The 10,993-nt window shown below is 37.9% G+C and overlaps 1 pseudogene; it reads left to right on the top strand.

Moving 5' to 3' along the window:
* Window positions 1-4,826: 4,826 nt before the first annotated feature.
* Window positions 4,827-10,655, top strand: LOC131147184 (glutamate receptor 2.7-like; annotated as a pseudogene).
* Window positions 10,656-10,993: the final 338 nt, after the last annotated feature.

Genomic DNA, 10,993 nt, shown 5'->3' on the forward strand with positions numbered 1-10,993 from the left:
ACCACTCATCTCAACATTTCTAACTCATTATTAATCCCCAATCCTACATTCTAGGAACACAACCCGACAATAGCTTACTATGGTTTTCCTGAAATTGTCACCCCAGAAAAAACACAGAAACTACCACGGAAGTCCTGCTTCTAGACTGTAGAATAAAACCTCAAATCATTTCCTAAACTCTGGTATTGTTCCTGCTGCACTCTAAAGTCTACAGAACCTAGCAACCTAGGCTCTGATACCAACTGTAACGACCTGCTCCTTTTTCACATACATATTTATATATATATATATATATAAATTATCATCACATCATACATCCCAGCTCAACAGGTCACAATCCACCTGGGCCCGTGGGCACCAGGGATATAAAAAAACATATAGCAGAAGCCTACGCAGCAGAAAGTATAAAATCATATACATCTCATCATAAAGTGCATAACACATACCAGAGTCACTACAATTACTATCTCACAGTATATACATCTCAAAAATGAAATTTAGGGACAATCTCCACAAAACCTAACTGTCCCTACCAAAAACTTAACCTTCCAAAGAGGGTAAACAACTGATCTAGATCAGCGGGGCTTTTCCCGCTCTCCTATCAGGGGCTCCTGAAAAATGTATAAGATTTAGGGGTGAGACACCTCTCAGTAAGGGAAATAAACTAATACCAGTGTATGGCAACATGAGTATTATGTGTTCTACATATACCATACATAACATATTCAATACTGTTTATCAAATCTGGGAAAACATACATGTCTCATCTCATACACTAATAATAACATAAAACAATCCTGGTAGGTTAGCTGGCTGTTGTCATGTATTACCCCCACATGACTGGGTTGTGTGGCCCGAAGGCGGGACTTGACAATGGTTGGCCGACCACTACCAAGTCAAACAGTAGTTTGTAGGTCCGATGGGTCTACCCAGACTGGTTCGTACACCAGGGGCGATAACAGTACACTTCTTGAAAATAACCACATCGACCATCCAATCTCACACCACTCCGTACAGCGGCGTTAACACAGATATCATGATCACGATGACCATGGACACATAGCAACGGAACCGTGCAAGTGCTAGCCTAGACCAAGCCAACCAGGTTCTAATATCATATACATATACTAAAACCGTGATACATAAATATCTCATATCATTTATTTTCACATCAATCATATCATTTCACATATATACGTGTATCATGAAAATCATCGGCCCGTACGCTGGTATTACACATTTTAACATAGCATGGCCCGTACGCCGGCAAATCACATAGCACAGCCCGTACGCTGGCAAACCACATAGCACGGCCCGTACGCCGGCAAATCACATAGCACAGCCCGTATGCTGGCAAATCACATAGCACGGCCCATACGCCGGCAAATCTCATCCACATAGCACGGCCCATACACCGGCAAATCACATATACATATAAAAATATCTCGGCCCGTACGCCGGTTTTCCATCATAGAAATCCATATCGTATTCAACATATCATCATTTAAACAGTATTTTCCAAATATAAATCATATATATAAATATATTTATTTTTCGTGAAACCAGATGCTATATATATATACATACATTTTCTCAAAACAAAACTAGCTTAGTTTATCCCCTTACCTAATAATTGAAAAGCCCCTAAGAAAATCTTCCCTGTACCCACAAGGTTCTCAACTCAACACCCTGAAAATGAAAATTCGCTGAATTAAAGTTTAGTATTTTCGTACGTACAACATTTTCTATGACTACCACTAAGTTAAATTCGACTTAAAAAGTCTTACCTCAACTTAGGGATAATTCCCAACGTTCCCAATCAATACCTTGGAACTGAAAATTTCCAGTATTGAAGTTCAATATTTTTATGCATATATTTCTTTCTTCAACTGTCAAAAATCCAAATATTGAATATAAAGCCTTACCTTGGATTTGGGATGAAATCCAACTTCGTTTCCCTGACGATCCATTCCGGCAGACTTGTAAAGAACTTTGCCAGGAGCATCGTGGTGGCTTCGGTTTGTCGATCCGGCGTAAAACTAGCCCGGAATCGAAGAGAGAGAGAGTCGTAGGAGAGAGAGAGAGAGAGAGAGAGCACTTCCACAAATATCCAATTTAGCTTCTTGAAGAAGCTTCCCACTTTATATATATATATATATATATATATATATATATATATATATATATACACCTTTAACCTTTATGTTAAATACATATCATAATAACTTACTTATATATATATATATATATGCACACACACACACACACATATATATATATATATACATGCTTCAATATATATATATATATATATATATATATATATATATTTTCCTTATCATACTATTCATTTTACTATTTAATTTAATTAATTTATTTTATTTTATTATTTTATTATTATTACATATACATATATATATTTTTTAAATTAAATTTTATTATTATTATTTTTTTTTTTCCGGATACTACATAGTATCTTACTTGTGCATTGAGATTTTGAACATGAACATTACTTAGCACGCATGGATGGTAAGAATGTTATGGAAGCTATAAGGAACTTGAAGCGAATACAGCTTGTCTCGTTCCATGGAAGGGGAAAAGCAAAAGGATGAGAATAATCCAGTTTTTAAATTGTAATTTGCATTTAGTCGTATTTGTATTTACATGTCTCATGAGATATAGTAAGAAGCTCAAAATGACCAATAGATGGACCCTAGGATGTATATTTTTCATGAAACATTCATATGCACTTGTTATAGGTTGGATCTGCATCTTAGAAGGTTAGCAAGACTGAATATGGGAACTCGTCGACTAGTCCTATGGTCTTGTCGACGAATGCATGAAGGTCACTCATCGATGAATGCATGTTCCCTTTGACGAGAAAATCTGAGACCCTAACTTTCTCAGACAGAACACTCGTCAATGAATCTCCTGGTCTCATCGTCGATCAAGTGAAGGACACTCGTCGACTAGTGTGTCATCTCGTCAATGAGTCTGTCAGGCAAAATGACGCTTCGGCGCTCAACGGGCAATTTTTTAATTAAAATATCTTTTTAATGATCCAATGGTCAGAAATCGTCTGGATATCGAAAGTACTTATAAATATCAATCCTAAAAACTCTAGAAACAACTTTTAAGACCTCCTACCTACACTCTATCACATTCAAATATCTTTTGAGCATTCTCTCAGTTTTCAAAGAGCATTCACTCACATATCTTGCAAGCATCGTTGGTATTGAGGTTTGATAAACAAATATTTTATTTAGGCATTCAACCATTTTCTTCAAACTTTTTCTTCTCTCGTACTTTTATATTTAATATTTTATTGAGAGCAAGAGCCCTAGTTTTCCATATATCCTTTAGTTGAAAAATCTTTTGGGAAAAGTGTTTCTTTGTTACTGGGGCTTGAATCTTTGAAAGTATTTACATTCATATTTTTATTCAAAGATTTTATTTTTGCAAAAGTTTTTGAGAGCAAACCCTAGGATCTCCAACATATATATTATTTCAAAAATTATTTTTTTGGAGAAATATTGCATTGGATTTAGACCTTTGAAGAAACTCATCATACATATTGTTATATACAAAGGTCATATATTATTCTATTACAAATATCATATTGAGATCAACACATTTACTCCATTGAGTTTCAAGTTATATTTTAAGAGAGTGTTTAGGCTTTCACTTGTACATATTCGCTTGTTAAGAAGCATCTGAGTGTATTCGAAAATTTTATTTATTCATTGCATTTACGGTTCGGGTTGTGAACTGGGGAGGAAGTTACGCCTCTTGTAAGTAGCAGATTGTGACAGGAAGCTCCGTCCCAGGTTAAGGAGTGGTATAGTGAACTCCTACCCTACGTAGACCGGGTTGGACAAATCTCGTAAAATCAGGAGTATGCATCTCTCTTCCCTTATCTCATTTTTATTTCCGCTTGCAATTGATTATTTATTTTATATATACCTATTGTGTATGTCTTAAATATTTCATGTACTTGTAATTGATTGGGTAATTCTAATTGTTTGTGAAATATATAGCTTGAATCTTTTAGGTTGTGTGGTTGTGCTTTTTTAATATTAGGACTTAAAGACTTAAGAATTTTAAAATACCAAATTCACCCCCGCTCTCTTGAGATTACACCTAATTTCACACCTTTGGTATTTTATTTTTTCCTTCTTTTTTTTTTTTTGTTATCTGAGTCGGAAATAACTCAAATAATTGTTAATTATTTTTCTGATTTTTAATAATTTTTTTACTATTTTTTCATTTTTTAAAAAATTAAAAATTATACGGGGCTGTCTTGCGGGACAGGCGGATTCAAACCGTTCGAATTAAGTCAACGTCGGCCAGGATCAAATCGAGTTGCCTACACATCACCCAGATTTTTATTTTTTTTATTTTCTTTTTGAATTTATTGCAGTGACTTCAGTGATAAAAAAATCCCAAGCTCCGTTTGACAGAAAAATTGGTCAAGGAAATCTGGAAGGGGATGGATATTATATCATCGGAAGTCGTTGATTCCAGCTGATACAAAATAAAACTTTCCTGACTGCCCAAATCTTTGCATGCACTAGTCTTGAATTTCCTGACGCGTACAAGCCCAGTCCTAATTTCCTGCCATATAATACTTCCAATCCCCGACTTCAAATTCTTCAACTTGCCCCTTATCCCCTCATTGTTTACTTGGTCGACAACGCTGACTTTTATTCCCAAGCAGACCATTTACTATTGGATTGGAATCTCTCTCTCATTCAATGAGATGTATATGTACACACACACAAATGCACCTCTATATATGTATTTTTAAAGGGCACCTTTCAATTTTCAATTAGCATATGAGAATCGAGTTACTGAGTTGGAGCCAAAATGCCTTTCCTATTCACAACCGTTAGAACAGCTCCAAAAGCTTGGTTTCTGTTTTCTAGAGTGATCTCCATTGTTCTAATTCTTTCCCATGGATTGATCACTCCTGCAGAATCCAACAATGATGAATGGCACATGAACATCGGTGTGATAGTTGATGCCAACTCCCGTTCTGGCAAAGAAGAAACAACAGCTATGCTGATAGCAGCTCAAAACTTCAACAAAAATGCATCGAACAATGGAAAGCTGTTTCTCCACTTTCGAAACTCCAGCGGAGACCCCCTTAGAGCAGCATCTGCAGGTACCATCATTTTTCCTCCCTTCACAATCACAAAACAATGATGGTGTGTGTGCGTGTGTGTTAAATTTGACTGATATTTATGGAGTTTTTAATTAATGGGTGCAGCCGACGAGCTTATCAAAGAGAAGGATGCACAAGTGATCATTGGTATGGACACATGGCAGGAAGTAGCTTTGGTAGGTCAGGTTGGGAACCGAGCTCAAGTCCCAGTTATTTCCTTTGCTACAGCTGCCATTGCCCCGCCATTATCGCAACTCCGATGGCCCTTCTTGGTGCGAATGGCAAGCAACATCAGGGTTGAAATGAGATGCATCGCGGCTATTGTTCGCTCCTATGGCTGGCGACGGCTTGTAGTAATCTATGAAGATGACGCATACAGTGGTGATTCAGGAGCGGTGAGTCTTTTATCAGAGGCTCTTTGGGAGGTTGGCTCGGAGATTGAATGTCATTTGGTTCTTCCACCGGTCTCCTCTCTTTCTGATCCAAAAGAGTTTGTTCATGAAAGACTAGAAAAGTTGAGGACCACAAAACAGTCGAGGGTGTTTATTGTTCTTCGGTCCTCATTATCTCTGACGGCCCATTTGTTCAGAGAAGCAAAGAAGATGGGTCTCATGGGGAAAGACTCGGCCTGGATAGTGACAGACGCTATTACAAGCTTCCTGCACTCCTTTAACAACGCTGTTCATTTTTCCATGAATGGTGCATTAGGAACAAAGACCTACTATGAGAAGAATGATCCTTTTGAGGACTTCAGTTATCAGTTCCAGAAAATTTTTCGGTCGGAATATCTTGAGGAAGATAAGTTCGAACCCAGTATTCATGCTTTAAGAGCATATGACAGCATTATCACAATTGCACATGCCATGAAGAAATTAGCTAGTAATAAGTCTAGTAATTCAAAGATGTTACTGCAAACTATACAGTCGAGCAATTTCACTGGTTTAAGCGGGAAAATCAACTTTCATCTGGGTGAATTATCAGAGCCCCCATTATTCAGAATTGTAAATGTAATTGGAAATGGGTACAAAGAGCTCGACTTTTGTCCACACAAGTCCGGGTTCTTGGAGAACCTTGTTATTGAAGGAAAGGAAGATGGAAGCCGTGATGCTGGTGGCACCACCGAAATGGTGACTGGGTTGGTGAATTGGCCAGGGGATCTAAACCGTGTTCCAAAGGTTGGGCAATGCCTACTGATGCACATCCTCTGAAGATTGGAGTTCCGGGCAGAACATCCTTTGAGAAGTTTGTGAAGGTTGATCGAACGAAGACTGGCAGCGATCAGACTAAATATTCTGGTTTCTGCATCGATATATTCAGGGAAGTGGTGAAACGTTTGGAGAAAAATTATGCTCTGCCTTTTGAATTTTCCCCTTTCGATGGCACCTTCGATGCCCTGGTTGATAATGTCTATAACAAGGTAATGGTTTTTCTATCACGAACCTCTACTTCGAAGTAACTATTGAATCATATCGATGTGAAGATTGTCAACTGCTAAAACAAAGTCGTGCGCATTTCTTGTGCACATAGATTTATGCTTTAAAGATTTAGTAGACCTTTTTCTGCTATCTTCTTAGCAATCTAACCGTCCAATTCTTCTTTCTTGGCAAAGGGTTACGTAGGGAGGGGAATGATCACTATGGGTGGCACGGATCGTTAGCTACCCGTTTAGTTCGGGTTTGGGTTTAAGAGGAGGTGATCCATTTATAAATTAATCAACCTGAACTCAACCCATTTTATAAATGGGTTTGACAGGTTTGGGTCGGATACTCGCCAAATCACCTGTTTACATTTTAAAAAATAATATATTATAATTTTTATTTTTATTTTTGGGCTTTTAGATAAATTATTTTATAGTTACAAGTTATATAACTAAATTTAGTGAAAATTTGAAATGAAAAAAATGATACACAATTCAAGTGATAGATTATATTTATATTGATTTTCTTTTTTAAAATTTTAAATCTTATTTTTTTTTTCAAAAAATTAAAGAGATGTACTATTTTTCAAATTATTTTACTTTTTGTTAAGATATTAATAAATAAACAAATGACTAAACGAGCCATTTAAAAAAATTAAATCAAATAAATTTTATTTTTAAACGACTGCTTAATAGGTACCCATTTATGATCTATTTATTAAACGGATGGATTTTGAGTTTATAGATTATTTACCGGATAATAAATGGGTCAACCTAAATCTAAACTCATTTCTGACCCATAAATCCGTTTTGCCACCCTAAGGATGAAGCCAAATTTGACCCACACAGCTGCGGCAAGAAATCCTGATGTTTCCCTGAAACTTCTCAATTCCTGAGCTTCAAAAGCTACTCTGCAGGAGCTTTCTCATAGTTAGTCTTATGTTAATTGACCAGTTCCTCATGACACATTGATATAGTGGGTCTTTTGAATAGTCAATTTGTGCTATATAGCTAGCTTGTGGACTGTAATGGAGCTTGCCTCGTCTTTTGTTTTAATGATTCTCTCTGATAGGCTCCAAACTTTTCTGTCAAACTAGACTTTTGACGCTGTTGTCGGAGATGTGACGATCCTAGCTGAGCGGATGGAGCGTGTGGAGTTTACTCAGCCATTTTCTGAGTCCGGTCTGTGGATGATCGTCCCGGTGAAATCAGAATCACATAAGGCATGGATGTTCTTTAAGCCTTTCACTAGGGAAATGTGGCTAGTAACTGCTGCCATCTTGATATACACAATGATCGTAGTCTGGTTCTTGGAGCATAGAATCAATCCGGATTTCAGAGGCCAATGGAAAGATCAGCTTGGCACAGCACTTTGGTTCACCTTCTCCTCCCTTTTCTTTGCTCACGGTGAGTATTAACTTCAGGAAATTAACTACAAAAACTAACACAATTTCTTAAGTCTTAGTGTAGCAATTTGGAGGCCAACATTCCAACTCTGTCACCTCCCTAGTCCAGCCAGTCTACGTAGAGCCAAAGGAAGATTGGGTGCAGACTGCACCCTGCGTTAATTTCCTCAAATGGAGGTCATATTTATGTAATGCTCTACACTGCCATTAGTCCATGCATCTTGACCTGTGACAATCATTAACTCAGTAATTGATATTTTAACTTCTAAGATGCCCACTTCGTTGGTGAAAGAACTCTTTTCCTTCTCTTCTTTGATCATTATCTCACTTGGCTGGGATATTTGCTCAAAATTTCAATTTTAGGGACTGATCATACCATAAGAAGAGAGAAGTTAGCACACCCCGTGCATGGGGCGGGGAGGTGTAGGGTAAAAGCCCACTCCTTATGGGCTGGGCCTGGGTTTTAATAATATTAGAAAATGCTGTAGATAAAGGGGAAAAAAGAAGTGTCCCGGTCTTTCTTTCTTTTCTTTTTTTTTTTGGGGTAAAAGAAGGCGACACTTCCTTTCTTAATTTTATCATTAACCCTCACTTATGGTAGAGGAATATCATGGAAACAAAATGACACTTGGGACTTACATAATAATAAAATAAAAAAACACCTCATGCATCAAACCAAACAAAAGAAAAAAATAAACCTATACCAATACCAAAAGAAAACCAACTAAACATATCTCATATAAGTCGTATCTATTTTATTCAATCTATATAAACATTTGATAAGTTTAGAAAGTTGACTACTATTTGTAAACAAACTATTCCCCCTCATAGCACCTTATCGAGCTAAGGCATCTGCCACTTTGTTCCCTTCTGTATAAAAATAATTTATAGAAAAATAATACACTAATAAACTACTCCCAAAAATCTCACAAATATCATAAATAGTATTTACTGGATCTTATCCAATTTACTATAATATTCAAATCACATTCAATGTCAATACTGGAATGGTCCAATTGTTTGTAAAGTGTTATTCCTTCCATCACTGCTCTCAATTCAGCTTCATTATTAGAATAAGAACTAAAATATTTTTAAAAATCAAAATAAAAGAATATGTATAGTTTCTAAGGATGCCAACACCACCCGCCGGCCTTGGGTTCCCCAAGCTGCTCTCATCCAAATTTAGTTTCAACCTCCCTTACCTCGGTTTTAGTCATCTCACAACTTACATAACTTAATTCTTTTATTCACAATCTGCACCTCTAGATTTTGCAAAATCCAAATATCAGCATCATTTAAATGAGCCATAAGTGTCATGTTCTCACTCAAAACCCCCCACCCAATTCTTAATGGACAGCCACACATCTGTACTGCTCTCCAATTTCTCTCCATTCTAGCCATACATTTCTTTTTCCACAACCTCCAAACAGTTGCCTTTACTATGAAGGAAATATCAGAGAAGCTAGATGTTCATTCGATAAATTTGGTCATGCTGCCCACAACTGCTTTTCATTTTGGGATCCCTAAGATCCAACATTTTGAGTAACATGTAGGATCGTGGCATTAAGATCGCCTAGGTAGTTATTGAGAATCCTCTGTGGCAAAATTGCTTGATTTGTTCCTGGGTTTAGTTATTTATTAAACCGTTGTTTCATTCTACAGGGCAAAGAATTAACAGCAACCTCACCCGAGTAGTAGTAGTGGTGTGGCTTTTTGTTGTATTGGTCTTGACATCAAGCTACACGGCCAGTCTCAGCTCAATGCTCACTGTTCACCGATTAGAACCAAATGTGACAGACATCAATTGGCTGAGGAGTTCACACCAGAAAGTTGGTTGTGATAGCGATTCATTTGTAAGGAAATACCTTGAGAATGTGCTTCATTTCAGTACACACAACATCATGAACATTAGCGCTGAGTACAGTTATCAAGCAGAGTTCAAAAAACGAGACATCGCAGCCGCATTCCTTGAAGTCCCATATGGGAGAGCTTTCCTCAATCAGTACTGCGAGGGCTACACTGTTACCAAACCCTCCTACAAATTTGGAGGACTGGCCTTTGTAAGTAGTAACTTCAGAACTTGTGCCTTTCAATTTCCCCATGCTCTGAAAAGTGTACCTTCCATAAACGCTTGTGGGTTACTAGAGAGGATAGAGGGCGACCCCGCGCCTATTTACTGAAGAATTGGACTCCTAAAGAAACTATCTAATTCACCACTCAAAAAAAAAAGGGAGAAGGGGGGAGGGGGGGGGTGTGGACCGTTAAATTTGTGCTTACTGTGCATATCTTCCGAGCTCTTTAAGCTAACAATTTGGTTTGTTTGTCTCATCTGTGTGATGTAGTATTCTCTGCCAATAAGAAAGATCTATTCATTTACCGGGACTTATTCACAGAATCTAAACTCTTGGTTTGCATGCAGGTTATTCAAGAAGGGTCTCCCAGAGCACCTGATGTCTCCAAAGACATACTCGACATTCTGAGATGGTACGCTGAAGAAATGGAGTCTTCTGGTTCCCCGACAACAGTGGTGTCAGCGGACATGAATGAATTCCACCAACACGAAAGCGTGGGCCTCCAGAGATTCTGGGGTCTCTGTCTCGATGTAATCTCTGGATTGGGGCACGTCCACTTTCTGCATTTCTCTATCCTTGTTCTGTTATTAAAGAAGGTCAGGCAGTTCACAAGAGGTCATCTGAGGGCAACATAACTCCAAAGCGAAAGAGTTTATGGAACAGCGCAAAAAGACTTGACCACTACTCGATGAAGGAATGTTAAGACTCCCGGAAGAATGACTCAGGATGTTTGCTCAGTCCGATGTTATGTTGGACTGGGAATAGTGAATGCCCGCTACAACCAGACAACCTCAGGCTTCTCACTCTGACATGCAAATGCTACAACAGGAGCATCCTAGGCTTCTCACTCGACATTGCATAGAGACAGCCGCCCCCTCCTTGAAAAAAAAAAGAAGGTGTAAGACTTGCTCATCTACCTATATGCCGCACACAG

Source organism: Malania oleifera, unplaced genomic scaffold (assembly GCF_029873635.1).
Source record: "Malania oleifera isolate guangnan ecotype guangnan unplaced genomic scaffold, ASM2987363v1 ctg430, whole genome shotgun sequence".
Classification (NCBI taxonomy): domain Eukaryota; kingdom Viridiplantae; phylum Streptophyta; class Magnoliopsida; order Santalales; family Ximeniaceae; genus Malania; species Malania oleifera.